Consider the following 16,478-nt stretch of genomic DNA (forward strand, 5'->3'; position numbering starts at 1 on the left):
CCGCTGAATCCCCGGTTCTCCGACGGAGCTCACAGCTCAAGCGTCCATCACTATCGCCTGCAGGCCACGCCCCCCCCATGTTGGACCATGCTTGACACATGTGTGAGCAGTGGGCCTTCTGTGAAGTCTACAGCCTGGGAATAAAACGCGTTGACTGGCATTGCCGCTCTCATATAAGGAACCTAACAATAAAACACATAAAACATAGATTTTTGTTATCGAACGTTGAAATAATTTTTTTTCCCAAGAATTCAATTGAGCTTTAAATTCTTTCACATCTGCACGATGAGGACATAGAGACCCCATACATTATGAATGTTTTTTAAAGAAAGGATGAGTCTTTATAAAGTCAGATGTAAATGGTGCTAAATAGAATAATTTTCTTGTTGACACATGCTATCATATTATGCATGCATTGTTTGTTTGCCTTTAATCATTTTTCCCTATCTCACTCCATAGGGGATACTCTTTGTACTAAGTCACACCCTTCTTCTTCATGCTTTAGCCTACATTTACCACATGTACTGTATGTAAACATGTTACTTTTCATTATTTTGAAACTGTGTGTTATTACATACTGGAAAGGCTTGAGAGCCGGTTCACACACAGGTGACACGACTTTGGGGGCGACTCGGCAAGGCGATCTCAAGGCGACTTGAGAGGCAACTTGCAAAATGACTTCAGTATTGAAGTCAATGCAAGTCGCCCCCATTCGCCCCCAAAGTCGTACAGGAACCTTTTTCTAAGTCGGAGCGACTTGCATCGCTCCTATTAGAACGGTTCCATTGACTACTGTGGACCGCGACTTGTCAGGCGGCTGAGTCGCCTGACAGGTCGCCCCAGTGTGAACCGGCTCTTAATTAAACTTTGTGGGATTTTTGTTATCATTATATTTGGCGATAACCCCCGTAATTGTAATACTACCACTGCTAGGGGCGTATCATGAACTCAGTGGGCCCGTGTGCAAGATTAAAAGTGGGCCCTAGGCATCAATAAATAAAAAAAATTGTGGGTGTGGCTTAAGGGGGTATAGTTAAACAAAGTCTGAGATGACTTACATAGTGTACAATGTAGTAATGTTACAGTTGTGCTCATAAGTTTACATACCCTGGCAGAATTTACAATTTCTTGGCCATTTTTCAGAGAATATGAATGATAACACAAAAACTTTTCTTTCACACATGCTTAGTGTTTGGATGAAGCCACTAATTATCAATCAACTGTTTACTCTTTTTAAATCATAATGAAAACAGAAACTACCCAAATAACCATGATCAAAAGTTTACATACCCTGGTAATTTTGGCCTAATAACATGCACACAATTTGACACAAAGGAGTTTGAATGGCTATTAAAGTTAACCATCCTCACCTGTGATCTGTTTGCTTGTAATTAGAGTGTGTGTGTGTGTGTGTGTGTGTGTGTGTAAAAGGTCAATGAGTTTCTGGACTCCTGACAGACCCTTGCATCTTTCATCCAGTGCTGCACTGATGTTTCTGGATTCTGAGTCATGGGGAAAGCAAAAGAATTGTCAAATGATCTGTGGGAAAAGGTAGTTGAACTGTATAAAACAGGAAAGGGATGTAAAAAGATATCCAAGGAATTGAGAATGCCAATCAGCAGTGTTCAAACTCGAATCAAGAAGTGGAAAATGAGGGGTTCTGTTGAAACCAAACCACGGTCAGGTAGACCAACTAAAATTTTAGCCACAACTGCCAGGAAAATTGTTTGGGATACAAAGAAAAAACCCACAAATAACTTCAGGTTAAATACAGGACTTTCTGAAAACATGTGGTGTGGCGGTTTCAAGATGCACAATAAGGAGACACCCGAAGAAAGATGGGCTGCATGGTCAAGTCGCCAGAAGAAAGCCATTACTACACAAATGACACAAATTATCCCGCTTATAATACATCAAACAGCACAAAGACAAGCCTCCAACCTTCTGCCACAAAGTCATTTGGGGTGATAAAACCAGAATTTAGCCTTTTGGCCACAACCAAATGCAACATTTGGAGAGAAATCAACAAGGCCTATGATGAAAGGTACACTATTCCTACTGTGAAACACAGAGGTGGATTGCTGATGTTTTGGGGATGTGTGAGCTTCAAAGGCACAGGGAATTTGGTCAAAATTGATGGCAAGATGAATGCAGTATGTTATCAAAAAATACTGGAGAAACATTTGATGGGGAACCCCACGCCTTAGAAAAAAAAAATGACATGCACGCCCCCAAGACCATAACAGACCCTGCAGTCTGGTATGGATTTTAAGGGGAACTCCTGTGCCAAAATGGCGTGGGGCCCCCTCCCCCTAGACCATACCAGGCCACATGCCCTCAACATGAGGGGTGCTTTGCGCCCCCCACCTCTTAGCACCTTGTCCCCATGTTGATGAGAAACCCCAGATCCTGCTTTTCCCTCTTATGTGAAAAAGTATGTTGTACCCCTACACAGTCACCAAAAAAAACTGTAGTGTTACAAAAAAACAAGAAACAGTTTTGGAAAAGTCCTTTATTAAAAATAAAGAATGTCCCCATCATAGCTCTGTGTCTTTTTCTCCCAGCTCTTCTCCCTCTGCTTCTACTCCCAACTCTTCTCCCTCCGCTTCTTCTCCCTCCACTTCTTTTCCCGGTTCCTCTCCCTCCGCTTCTTCTCCTTCCACCGATGACTTCTTCCTCCGCCGAACCGGTCCTCCTCGAATGCTGCCTCCCGCTGTTATGTTAGGTCTGGTGTCTGCCATTTCTCATATAGCCATGGGGCGTGGCTATCCATGGATATCACACAGAGACCCCACCCCCTCATGTCACGAGGGGTTTGGGCCTCCGTGTGACATCCCCCGGATGGCCATGCTCCATGGCTATATAAGAAATAGCAGACACCGGACCTGACATAACAACTGGAGGCAGGTAGTCCAGGAAGTCCAGGTCGGCAAAGGAAGTCCAGGTCGGCGAAGTAAGAAGTCATCGTCAGAGGGTGAAGAACCAGGAGAAGAAGCAGACAGAGAAGAACCAGGAGAAGAAGCAGATGGGAAGAACCGGGAGAAGAAGCAGAGGGAAAAGATAAGGAGCTATGATAGGGGACATTCTTAATTTTTAATAAAGGACTTTTCCAAAACTGTTTCTTTTTTTGTCATTCTGAAGAATAATCCAAACACGCTTTAAGTGCAGGAGAATGAAATTACAATACAATTGAATCAAATTAAATCTCTAGAATGAAATCGCAATCAAAATATCGTCAACATTCTGGGACTGTCAGGATCCTACTGAGAGATTCCTTATATGGGGGTAGCCTCTAGGCTCAGTATACAGATCTCACATACCAATAAGTTTGTTTTAGTTTTTTTTTATTGAAGTGACAGTTATTATGATTGATATTTAAAATTTACATCTCCATGGCTTAAATAAAGATGTTTATTCCTATGTAAGCTAGACATTAGGGATGAGCCCGATGTTCGAGTCGAACGTAAGTTCAACTCGACACATCGGGTGTTCGCCTGTTTGGCAAATAGCGAACAATTTGGAGTGTTCGCGGCAAATTCGAAAGCAGCGGAACACCCTTTAAAAGTCTATGGGAGAAATCAAAGGTGCTAATTTGTTAATATGCATTATCATAAAAAGTATTTGGGGACCCAACGCTTTTTTTTTTTTTTTTAGTTTGGGTTCCCCTTAATATTCCCCTTAAATGCAAGTTAATATGCATTGTCAAAAAAGGATTTGGGGACCCAACGCTTTTTTATTTTTTGCGTTTGGGTTCCCCTTAATATTCCCCTTAATATTCATACCAGACCCAAAGGGCCTGGTATTGGACTGGGGGGAACCCCTGCTGTTTTTTTCAATGACTTTGATCTGTATTGCCGGGACCCGACAATTCATGAATAGCCACGAGTAGTTATAAAATACTTTTTTTCCTTTAGGAATTGCATTTTGTGCAGGGACAGTTCTAAACATGGGAAACATGCGCTATTTACAGGCATACTATAGACAACTCCCAGGTACGAAATTTAAAGGAATATTTCACTTTTATTGTTTAACTTATTATTTATTGTTTTAAGCATTATTAAAAAAAAATGCATTGATACATGTCCCCTGGGGCAGGACCCAGGTCCCCAAACACTTTTTATGACAATAACTTGCATATTAACCTTTAAAATTACGTGTTCGAACAAATTGTTTGCCTGTTCGCATGTTCTGGTGTTCGGCAGTTGTGCAGAACGAAAAAATAATAATTATTTTTGTTTCGTTTTGATTCGTTATTTACATAAATTTGTCTAGTTTCATTTGTTTACTTTGTTTACTTCGTTTTCGGAATTAGTTTTGTTTATTCGTTTTCAAATTGAAGATGTCATTTGGATCAATTCACTGTCTTCCAAGCTACTGAGAATGTAAGTTAAGCTATCTCACCACAATTGAACTAGAGTTCACACTTTCAGTGCTTAGATTGCAGACGCAGAAAATATGCCTCTTTTGTAGATAAATCGGGTGAGTGGCAACATAATGTCAGGCATTTTATGGAGGAAATGGGCTTTAGCCCAGGTTCACACTGGGCTGCGGGAGTGAAGCCGTGCGAGTTCAGCTGAACTCGCACGATTTTACTCCCGCTGGTAGTCCTGATTTCGGACGCGATTTTTCAGTGACATCTGTGCAGGTTTCTGCACAGATGTCAATGTAAATCGCGGCCTGAAATCGCAAGTAGTACAGGAACTACTTTTTTAAATCAGTGCAATGCCGCAGATGTGGCGTCGCACCGATTAGGACAGTGCCATTGCCGACAATTGCCGCCGATTTGAGATGCGATTTGACATCTCAAATCGCATCTCAAATCGTACCCATGTGAACCAGGCCTAAATGTCTGTGTAATGGCAAACTATTACGCTTGTGTTTCAAACTGGGAACATAGACTGTACTACAACTAGCAATAATTCACACAGAAGCCATCTACAGAGAGAAAAAAATCAGCTGCCCTGATCACTCAACTCAATGGCATACTAAGCCCCTGGTGGACTTCCAAATGTGGAGGGTACAGTGCACTAAGAACCTGATGAGCAGGCCCGGATTGGCCATAGGGCAAACCGGGCAAATTCCCGGTGGGCCGCGGCCGCTAGGGCCACCAGGCCGCAAGTCCTCGCAGGGCCCAAGAGAGCTGGGCTGCTCTTTAAGCCCGCGCCACTCAGCTACCCTCTCCGCGGCCGCACGGCTGTCAGCTAAACTCAGCCATCGGCGCTGGGAGGACGGAACCAAAGAAGGAGGAGCTAGATGACACAGCTACGATTCGGCCGCCTGTATTGGTCAGCCGTCGGTGCCGGGGGTGTGACTAAGAATGGGGAGGAGCTAGAGCTGCTGTCTCCTGCCGAGAAAGGTCCCACGATGCCCGTAGCATAATGCCCGCCTTGATGACAGAAACCGTGAGTACAGCAGCCCCCCCCCCCTCCTGTAACCTGGATAAAAGGAGCAGTGGGGGCTGCTGCATATAGAACAATCATTCTCTTCATCTTCCTCCTGCAGGTCTCGGAAAGGTCCCCCCTGTGCTGCCCACACCCCCTTACCTGTGCTGCCCACACCCCCCTACCTGCGCTGTCCACACCCCCCTACCTGCGCTGCCCACACCCCCTACCTGCGCTGTCCACACCCCCTACCTGCGCTGTCCACACCCCCCTACCTGCACTGTCCACACCCCCCTACCTGCGCTGTCCACACCCCCCTGTGCTGTCCACACCCCCCTACCTGCGCTGTCCACATCCCCCTGTGCTGTCCACACCCCCCTACCTGCGCTGTCCACACCCCCCTACCTGCGCTGTCCACACCCCCCTACCTGCGCTGTCCACACCCCCCTACCTGCGCTGTCCACACCCCCCTACCCGGATTGGCCATAGGGCTCCACATCCCCCCTGTGCTCTCCACACTCCACATCCCCCCTGTGCTCTCCACACTTCACATCCCCCCTGTTCTCTCCACACCCCCCCTGTGCTCTCCATATCCCCCCTGTGTTCGCCACACTCCACATCCCCCCTGTGCTCTCCACATCCCCCCCTGTGCTCTCCACATCCCCCCTGGCTGCTCTACACACTCCACATCCCCCTGTGCTCTCCACATCCCCCCTGGCTGCTCTACACACTCCACATCCCCTTGTGCTCTCCACACTCCACATCCCCCTGTGCTCTCCCCACTCCACATCCCCCCTGTGCTCTCCACATGCCCCCTGTGCTCTCCACATCCCCCCTGAGCTCTCCACATCCCCCCCTGTGCTCTCTCCACATCCCCCCCTGTGCGCTCCCCACATCCCCCCTGAGCTCTCCACATTCCCCCTGTGCTCACCACACTCCACATCCCCCCCTGTGCTCTCCACACTCCACATCCCCCCTGTGCTCTCCACACTCCACATCCCCCCTGTGCTCTCCACATCCCCCCTGTGCTCTCCACACTCCACATCCCCCCTGAGCTCTCCACATCCCCCCTGTGCTCACCACACTCCACATCCCCCCCTGTGCTCTCCACACTCCACATCTCCCCTGTGCTCTCCACATCACCCCCTGTGCTCTCCACATCCCCCCCTGTGCTCTCCACATCCCCCCTGTTCTCTCCACATCCCTCCTGTGCTCTCCACATCCCCCCTGAGCTCTCCACATCTCCCTCCTGTGCTCCCCACATCCCCCCTGAGCTCTCCACATCTCCCCCCTGAGCTCTCCACATCTCCCCCCTGAGCTCTCCACATCTCCCCCCTGAGCTCTCCACATCTCCCCCCTGAGCTCTCCACATCTCCCCCCTAAGCTCTCCACATCTCCCCCCTAAGCTCTCCACATCTCCCCCCTGAGCTCTCCACATCTCCCCCCTTTGCTCCACATCTCCCCCTGTGCTCTCCAAATCCCCCCCTGTGCTATCCACATCCCCCCCCGTGCTCTCCACACTCCACATCCCCCCTGTGCTCTCCACACTCCACATCCCCCCTGTGCTCTCCACACTCCACATCCCCCCTGTGCTCTCCACATCCCCCTGTTCTCTCCACATCCCCCCCCTGTGCTCCCCACTCTCTACATCCCTTGTGCTCTCCACATCCCCCCATGCTCTCCCCGCCCCTTGTAATCTCCACCCCCCTCCCCCCGTGCTCTCCGCCACCTCCCTGTGCTCTCCACCTCCTCATGCTCTCGCTGCCCCCCTGTGCTCTCCTCTTCCTCCCTGTGTTCCCTGCCTCACTTGTGCTCTCACCCCACCCCATGTTCTCAAGGTTATTCCCTGTGCTCTCCACCCCCTTATGCTCTTTCCTGGTCCCCCCTCGCCTACCCTCCCCCACACACACACACACCTCTTCCGGGATTCCGTCAGGGGCTGCTCAATCCAAAATGCCCGGGCCTATTTTTTATCCCAGTCCGGGCCTGCTGATGAGTCATTCATTTTTGCAGCATACAACAAGCTCAACTGTACTAATTCTTGGGGTTGCTTATCACAGCCCATTGAACTCAGCATCCTGCAATGCAATATGGCTGTAGGCCACAAGACCCTGCTGAGGACTGGACTGGAACAAAGCTGATACAACTATTTCTGTAACTCATCTTCAAAAAAAGTCAATGAAAAATTATTCTTTTCATTATTTTGATATTGTGTATTATTACTTACTAATACCCTAGAAAGGCTTTAATTGATCTTTGTGGGATTTTTCTATAATCATTAGATTTAGCGATAACCCCAGTAATTGTAATCCCACCACTGCCATATTGTTATAGTCACTAGGCAGGTTTCTGTTGACATGTATTCTTTATATGGTAGAAACTATCTAGCAAGCAACTCATATCTAGCAAGCAACTATTAGATTCCAGACTTAGACCCCATACACACTATACAACTTTTGTTGTCTGATTCCCTGATTGCATACAAATTGAATCTCTTAAGGTTTGACCTCATATTATATGGTTTTGGTAAACCTGAAGAAAAAAAATTGACAGAAAATTGTATATTGTGTATCCAGCTTTAAAGTGTTACTAAACCCAGGACCCTGCACTCACTATATCTGGTCTACCACAGTACACAGATAATGGAAAATCAATTATTTTAGTAATTATAAACTGCTGAATATCTTTTATAATCAGCAGTATTTAGCAGTCCTGTGACTTCTATTGGTGTCTGGCTGAGCTTGTAGGCAGAGTTTTCATTCTCCTCCGCCTGTCATATGACACTGCAGGACCCCTGACCCTCTTTCTGGACAGTGCTGATTAGCCCTGTGTTGATTACATGCACTCTCTCAAGAATAAAAAAATCATTCTATCAATACACATCAAATTAAGCATGTGCAGAGTGACTCCAAAGGCTCTATACTTTTAGGAGATGGATTGGGGATGCTGAAAGAAGGGGAGGTTCAGGATCAAACAGCACTTTTACACAATGCGCAAAATTAACTCCTTAGGTTCCATTGTGAGTATAACAAGCATGCCTTTCTGCATATACAGACTGATTTTACTGCTGTGAGTTTAGTAGCTCTTTGTGGCTTCATCTGTCAGTGTGTAGGGATATTGAATGTTTCCCACATGATCTGGCTAAAAAGGGATATGCCTATATTTTGAACAGTTGAATTTGGTTGAGCTTGAATTTGGATTTGGTGATACATATTATTCCTTTAAAATACATACATATGCAATTAGTAAAGCAATAACCACTGCCAAAGCGCAAATAAATATTACTCATAATGATTAAAGTGCGGCTGTGCCCTAATTATGGATATTGAAATATTTCCATTTTTTTAACAAACAGTAAAAGACCTTTGAAACAAACAACTTCTGACCTCTAGAACTGCTTTTAATGTAAATTAATTAATTATCAAAGATCATCAAATAACATAATCAAAACTACAGTCAGTTTCAATTGGTTTCTATAACAGCTTAAATAAAAGGCATTGCAACCTGCCAAGACCTGCTCCTTATAAGAAAAATAAAATTGATGTGCCTGTGTTGTGAACAATACATTTCTCCACAATGCTTATAGATACAGAGATGACTCAGGAGTTGCTTTAAAGTGTTATTGAACCCAGGACCCTGCATTCACTATATCTGATCTCTCACAGCACACACGGCATGGAAATGCAATGATTTTAGTAAATATAAACTGCTAAATACCTTTTCTTTTCAGCAGTATATAGCAGTCTTGTGACTTATATCAGTATCAGTGTAGGAGGAGTTTCCATTTTACCCTGACCCTCTGTCTGGACAGTGCTAATCACATGACCTCTACAAAGAAAAAGAAAACTCTCTAGCAATACACACTAAACTGAGCATGTGCAGCCTGACCCCTAATGCTCTGTGCTATCAGGAAATGGTCCGGATTCAGTGGAAGAAGAGGAGGCTCTGTGGATAAAGGATCACACAGCCTTTATACACATGTATAACAAACATGCTTTATTGCAAATACAGCCTGATATTACTGTTGTGGGTTTAGTAATTTTACTGTTGTGGGTTTGTTTTGGAATATGTAAATACTTTTTGTCACAAGATGACATGAATGTACACACATCTGTCATTTGTCAGATTATATCTGTATTGCCACATGCACTTTTTTGTGTTTTGCATTACATCTTTGTCCATAATCTTAGTTTAGTGTTTCTCAAATTGTTTGTATTAAGGCACACCAAAAATATAAAAAAAAAATCATGGCACCTGGAAATATTTAATATTTTTTGTGGTGAAGAACTTATTTATTTTTACATACAGTAAAACCTTGGTTTGAGAGAGTTTTGCAAGACAACGAAAAAATGTAAAATTCTGACTTGATATACAAGAATCACTGCCTTAGGATTGATTCACACCTATGCATTTTTTGTGCTTTTTACATTTGTCAGATTTGAACTACAGCCCATTTACCATGGTTTCCTATGGAACACGTGCTGTAGTGCAAATCTGCAAAATGCAAAAGCACTAAAAATGCATAGGTGTGAATCCAGCCGTAGTGCATAATGTGCTAACATCCGCAAGCCCTGTGTTTACTTTGCCCTTCTGTATGATTACAAAAAACACTGAACTGATGATCACTTTAACGTAGGAATAAAAAAAATCTGCAATGCATAAATTAGTACCCTATATCATTACTATCAGTTTCTGTGAGCTTTCACCATGATCCTTTGAGGATCACTGTTATACTATGTGCGTAGTAAATTGCTGCAGCCAAGGTTTCAAGGACTGATAATGATGAGCAATGTTCCTGATTTCTATTTTTCTATTGATTCAGTAGTACACAGTGCTATCTTTTGCCTTTGTTTAATCCAGGCAATTTCAATGGCCTCACAAAACTGCAGCTGTGAGATGAAACTATTAATTTAAATTTCTCTAATCACATTATGCAGTGTGTATTTACTGCACAGTAAATATAAAATATTAAATCATATTTTTTAGGAAGTACATAAGATTTTTGCAGTAACACATTTTCTGTGCATGTTCTGTTTTCACCAAAAAATCTGTATCTGAAGATGAGCGGGTTATAAAAAATCTGTTCTGCTAGTAATTTGGCAGAGCAGAATGTCAAACGAGAAAATATTTATTTTGCATGATAGTGAACTGGTAGTGGTGATTGCAAATGCAGAGTTCTCTAAATTGCAAAGGTCCTGGTTACGCTTGGTCATATTGTTTCTTACCTCTTGTGCCACAAGGTTGTCCATCATAAGGATCAGTGCAATAGAGCAATGATCTCTAAACTGCGGCTCGGGGGGCCAGGTGTGGCCCTTTGCTTGCCTTTATATGGCCCTTGGGGCACTATTCATCTCATTGATAGGAGACACTATTCTGCCCACTGACACCAACAATGGGGCATAAATCCTGCCACTGACACCAACAATGGAGCACTATTTTTCTCCCTAATACTAAAGATAGGACACTATTTACTCCCACTAATGCCTAAAATAAACTCCTATTAATGCTGGCCCCTGTCTGGCCCCCCAAAAGTCTGAAGGACAGTAAACTGGCCCGTTGTTTAGAAAGTTTGGAGACCCCTGGTATACAGAACCGATGTCAAAGCTGCTACAGAACCACCAAGTTCAGCTTGGGGTGGTCTAAACTTTTAAAATAGCAGTTAGCAAAATTCAATAGGATTGCAGGCAAACAATCCCAGATAATCGGGGGAGACCAACATTCCCTGTGCTCAACAAATGTTATACCTATGTACTGGGCATAATCAGTGCACTGGTTTTATGGCAACTTACCCTTCAGCAAAGATTGTTGTCCTGTACCGCTGCTAAATGTAAGCACCGTAATGTGGGCACCTACAGTTGAGGGAAGGGAAATTCCATGAAGGGGCTATTTAGTAAAGTGCTGGGGAAAAAACATTAGGCCATATAGGGAAGGGTGGCTTTTGTTGTCTCATTTGGGATCCTACATTTTTAGCTACATCACTGTAACAAGCTGGACCAAAAGGTGAGGTATGGGGCCAAGTGCAAATAGACTGTTCACTTTACAAGGGATTGTTTTCTCAGACCCTAGTAAATGTGTTAAAGTTTTGCTTTGCAAACAATACCCAATCATTTGCAAGGAAAAAATAAATAAAATTTCCTTGACAATGATAGGATGATTAAAAGTGGAGGTGGCCTAAATCTAACCATTCCTAAAAAAAAATCCCTCTCCCTCTGTAACGGCACTGGTGAGCGAGAGTGAACCACAACTGTGGTAGCAAGGATTTCAATGCTCTTCTTTATGTGAGAATTCAGTATTAGGCCCCAGGCGTCACTCCACACAAACAGGAGTTTGGGGGTTCTCTACATCATCTCTCTCACATAAAGATAGGCGTTGAGCTACTGAGCTTGGACGCATTACAACATGCGACCACAGCTTAGCGTTTAAAATTATAGTATGCACTAAAAGATTCCAATGCACAACTGTATGCAAGCGATTATCAGAAGGTATGAAATACGTCAACCCTTAGCATATAAAAGTTTAGGCGAACATGTTCCGCAACTTAGGGCATAGGCCCATAAACAGGTTGCACTTATGACAAGCACGTAGTAAATAGGCGTTGTTGAGACAACTAATAATTACATATGAGAGGCAATTATAGCTGAGGTACTTGGAGAGTACACGTAGTAAATTGGAGTTGTAGCGAGAACTAATAGTTGCATCTGGGAGGCAATTATAGTACAGGTACTTTGAGAGTACACATAGTAAATAGGAGTTGTAGCGACAACTAATAGTTGTATATGAGAGGCAATAATAGCACAGGTACTTTGAGAGTACACGTAGTAAATAGGAGTTGTAGCGACAACTAATAGTTGCATATGAGAGGCATTTATAGCTCAGGTACTTTGACAGTAAATGTCCCTTTAAGATATTCCTTAGCAAAAAATCATAGGCACAACAACAGTCTATCCCAAGTAGTATGTTAATAGCCATCCCTAAATGGCAGTTTGGAAATGTGGTCACCCTAGTGGGAGGAGAGGGATGGGAAAATTTTAAGAATAGTTATTTATTATTAATTGATCTTAATCAGTTACTGTCTTCCTGTCTTACTGTCTTCCTGTCTCCATCAGGTACATACACCTGAAAAGTGGTATGTCCCCATAAGAAAACAAATCCTTGTTAGGTTATGTTGCATAGTAATATGGACCTAAAACAACAGCTCTGATATGCTTTTGAGCTGACAAAGCTATTAATAGGCAAGCTTCTAAAATTACAGGGCGCACCTATCACAAAACATTTGCTACAACCATGAAAACACTCTCCAATTCTCTGCCAGCGTGAATGTCAAAATATCAAATTGTGCTGGTACAGAACAGACCTCAGGGACCTAAATTAATCAAGTGAAAAGTAATTTCTTAACAAAAAATGTTGCAGAGACTGAGCGCTCTGAATGCAGCAGATGATCCAAGGACAGAGAAATATGGAGTTTTCATACTCTCTCAGGAGTTCAATATACTGAAATGTGGATGTATGGCAATGTACATTAATAATCAAAATGCATATTTGAAAGACTTATTTTCCAGGAGCTTCAATGTTTTACAATGCTAACACAAAGCAACACATACTGAGTTTATTACGAAAAGTGGAAAAAACAGAGAAGGCCCATTGACTCTACAGCAGTCATGAACTACAAATCTCAGCACATTCTTATACAGTACTCTCTGGCTATGAATGCAGTGCCATCGCTTTTAGTTATTGGATTTAGTATTAATCATTTATATGTTTTTTTAATACTTAGTTAATTTTTTAAGAAATTTCTATTTGGTTACCATTAGATAAAAAGTGGAATTGGAATTAGAATTAAAGGTGATAACGTACCTTTTCAGAACATCATAATGCCTTCTACAAATCAAACGCAAAGTATAATTTTTTGTTCTTTTTTAGAAGTTAGGAGTAGAAAATTACGTTTTAAAAAATGATTTCTTAATTTACTATATAAATATTAAATATTGTCTATAAATATTTTGAATTCCTATACTCAGACAGCAGGAGACACTCTCGGCTCTCTATATATTTGTATTTTTCGATAATTGTGGAACTGCTTTTGGGGGGTGTTGCCTTTTTATTCTGGAATCTGGTGAATGTTATCTCTCCTCCCTCCTCAATATTTCTGCCATATCCATTTATTTTCACTCTAAATTAAAGTTGTACTAATGGGCCTTATTATTTACAGCTGTCGAAAGCATCTCTTTTTGCCAGCTTTTTCTCTGGGATTTTAGGAAAATGGAAGAGCCTGCCATTGCCAATCCTTGGCGTCAATCCCTGGCGATACTGCACGTATTTTACTTTTTTTCTTTTTTGCCATGGCACGAAGTTTAAATTTATTTATAATATGTTATTTTCTGTATAACAGTGTATTTTCTGTGCAGCTGCTTACGATTTGTATTGGTTTCAGACTTTAATTATTCTTTTTATATCATTATTTTAAGAGCTAGACAAAAAATCACACATTTTTATAATTTGTAGAATATGTAAACCTTAGCATAAAATGCAATAATATTTTTAGTATAAAGAAATACTGGACCTGATTTACTACAGCTTATGTGCATGTGTCTGAACATTGATTGTGTGCATTAAATACTTAATAACTAAGTGCTAACATTTACACTAAATGTGTCTACCTTTTTGTCCCCTGCTCCATCTGTCAACCACTTGTCATATGAAGCTTCAATAAAATAATTTTTGGAAGTGCAGCTGTCTGGAATCATTTTCTTATACATCAATCAAAGTTGATAGTAAGACTATTGCCAGGAAATAAGTTGAATATACAGTAGAAGTAATAGGGACTTTTCAGGTGCTATTTAGAAATTACAGACATTATGTATAGTCAATATTAATTCATATCTTTATTGATATTAATAACATCACCATAAAAAAAAATATCTGGTGTACCTATACTAAGCGAAAAATGAAGATAATCAACGGATTTATACATGTGGGGGTTTTGAGAGTGATAACATCAAGAAACAAAGGCTTGTTGTTAATCCACAGTATCCCCACAGCCCCACAAAAGCGGTCCCAACACCACCCACGGTTTGGGCCGAGCATAAGTTCGTGCCAAAGTTTGGTTTGGATGTTCGGGGTGAACAACGAACAATATGTGGAGTTCGGGGCAAATTCGAAAGCCGCGGAACCCAGTTAAATGTGACACCAAACATGAAAAAGTCCTAATTTTAAAGGCGTATATGCAAATTATTGTCATAAAAAGTGTTTGGGGACCTGGGTCCTGCCCCAGGGGACATGTATCAATGAAAAGTTTAAAAAATGTCAGTTTTTTCGAGAGCAGTGATTTTAATAATGCTTAAAGTGAAACAATAAAAATAAATGATTCCTTTAAGTTTCGTGCCTGGGGGGTGTCTATAGATATGTATGCCTGTGTAAAGCTGTGTAAAACTGATTGCGGCTGTAATGAATTGTCGGGTCATGGCAATATACATAAAACTCATTGAAAAAAGCGGCATGGGTCCCCCCCAGTCCATTACCAGGCCTTTTGGGTCCAGTATGAATATTAAGGGGAACCCTGAACCAAAATTTAAAAAACAAATTGCGTGGGGGTCACCCCAAAATCCATACAAGGCCCTCCAGGTCCAGTATTCATATTAAGGGGAACCCTGCGCCAAATATAAAAAAAATGGTGTAGGGTCCCCCAAAATCCATACCAGACCCTTATCCCAACATGCAACCTGGCAGGCTGCAGGAAAAGAGGGGGGACAAGAGAGCAGCCCCCCTCCTAAACTGTACCAGGCCACATGCCCTCAACATGTGGGGATGGGTGCTTTGGGCTCTGCCCCCCCCACCCAAAAGCACCTTGCCCCCATGTTGATGGGGACAAGGGCCTCATCTCCACAATCCTTGCCCGGTGGTTGGGGTCTGCAAGCGGGGGGCTTATCAGAATCTGGAAGCAAACTTTGACAAGAATGTGAATTGGTAACGGGGTAAATTGTACCCCTACTATTTCACAAATAAGTGTAAAATGTTTTAAAAAAGACAAGAGACGGCTTGGTACAAGTCCTTTATAAAAAAAATGTCCCATGATGTAAATCCACACCGACCAAAAAAAAGAAAAAAAAAAAGCTGCAACAGTTCCGCCTCCATAGGAGGCTCCCGGCCAAATGACGCTTCTTCTTGATGACAGCTGTTATATAGTTGAGGGCGGGGCCACCCGGTGATGTAAACAGGTGACCCGCCCCCCTCTGGTGCCACTGGAAAGGGCCAGAGGGGGCGGGGTTACCTGTTTACATCACCGGGTGACCCCGCCCTCAGCTATATAATAGCTGTCACTGCTTCTGAAAAAAATGGCAGTTTTAAAAAAAATCATTGATACATGTCTCAGGTCCCCAAACACTTTTTATGACAATAACTTGCATATAAGCCTTTAAAATTAACACTTTTGGTTTTTCATGTTTGTGTCCCATAGACTTTAACGGTGTTCATCCAAATTTTTTGCCTGTTCGCAAGTTCTGGTGTGAACCGAACCGGTGGGGGGGGGGGGGTGTTCTGCTCATCCTTATCCTTAATTCTGAGTGCTCCAGTTATAGTAAATGAATCCCCATTGTCTACTACAGGCCATACACCTTCCAAAACAGTCCATCCAGTCACAGACAAGGGTGAATATTTTTTTACTTTTTTCTTCTTCAGTAAGTAGTAAAGCAGAAGAAAAACCCATCTATAAAACAGTTTAATTTCCGGCACGTGCCGCAAATGTAACACTCCCATTGGTTGTGCTCTCAACCAAACTGTCAAACCATCCAATGGCTGGTGTCATAACTGATCACATGTGCAGCCTCATGACAGTTGTAGGTTAAACAGAGGCAAAGATGGCAGCTTCCTTGGCTGAATACAATAAGAGGGTTTACTTACACTTTAATGTTATGTTCTGCTTTAAATGTAAACTGAGTGGAATTTCTGTCTAGAGCTCAGTTACACTGTTTCCTGAATAGCATTAAGCGGTTCATTGGTTTTACTTGTTGCCCGGAGCTGTTCTCCCCAAACATATAAAGATTATAATGGTTCAATCCTCTTGACAACCAACCCACCCTCTACAGCCCAATCGCGTTGAAT

Source organism: Rana temporaria, chromosome 8 (assembly GCF_905171775.1).
Source record: "Rana temporaria chromosome 8, aRanTem1.1, whole genome shotgun sequence".
Classification (NCBI taxonomy): Eukaryota; Metazoa; Chordata; class Amphibia; order Anura; family Ranidae; genus Rana; species Rana temporaria.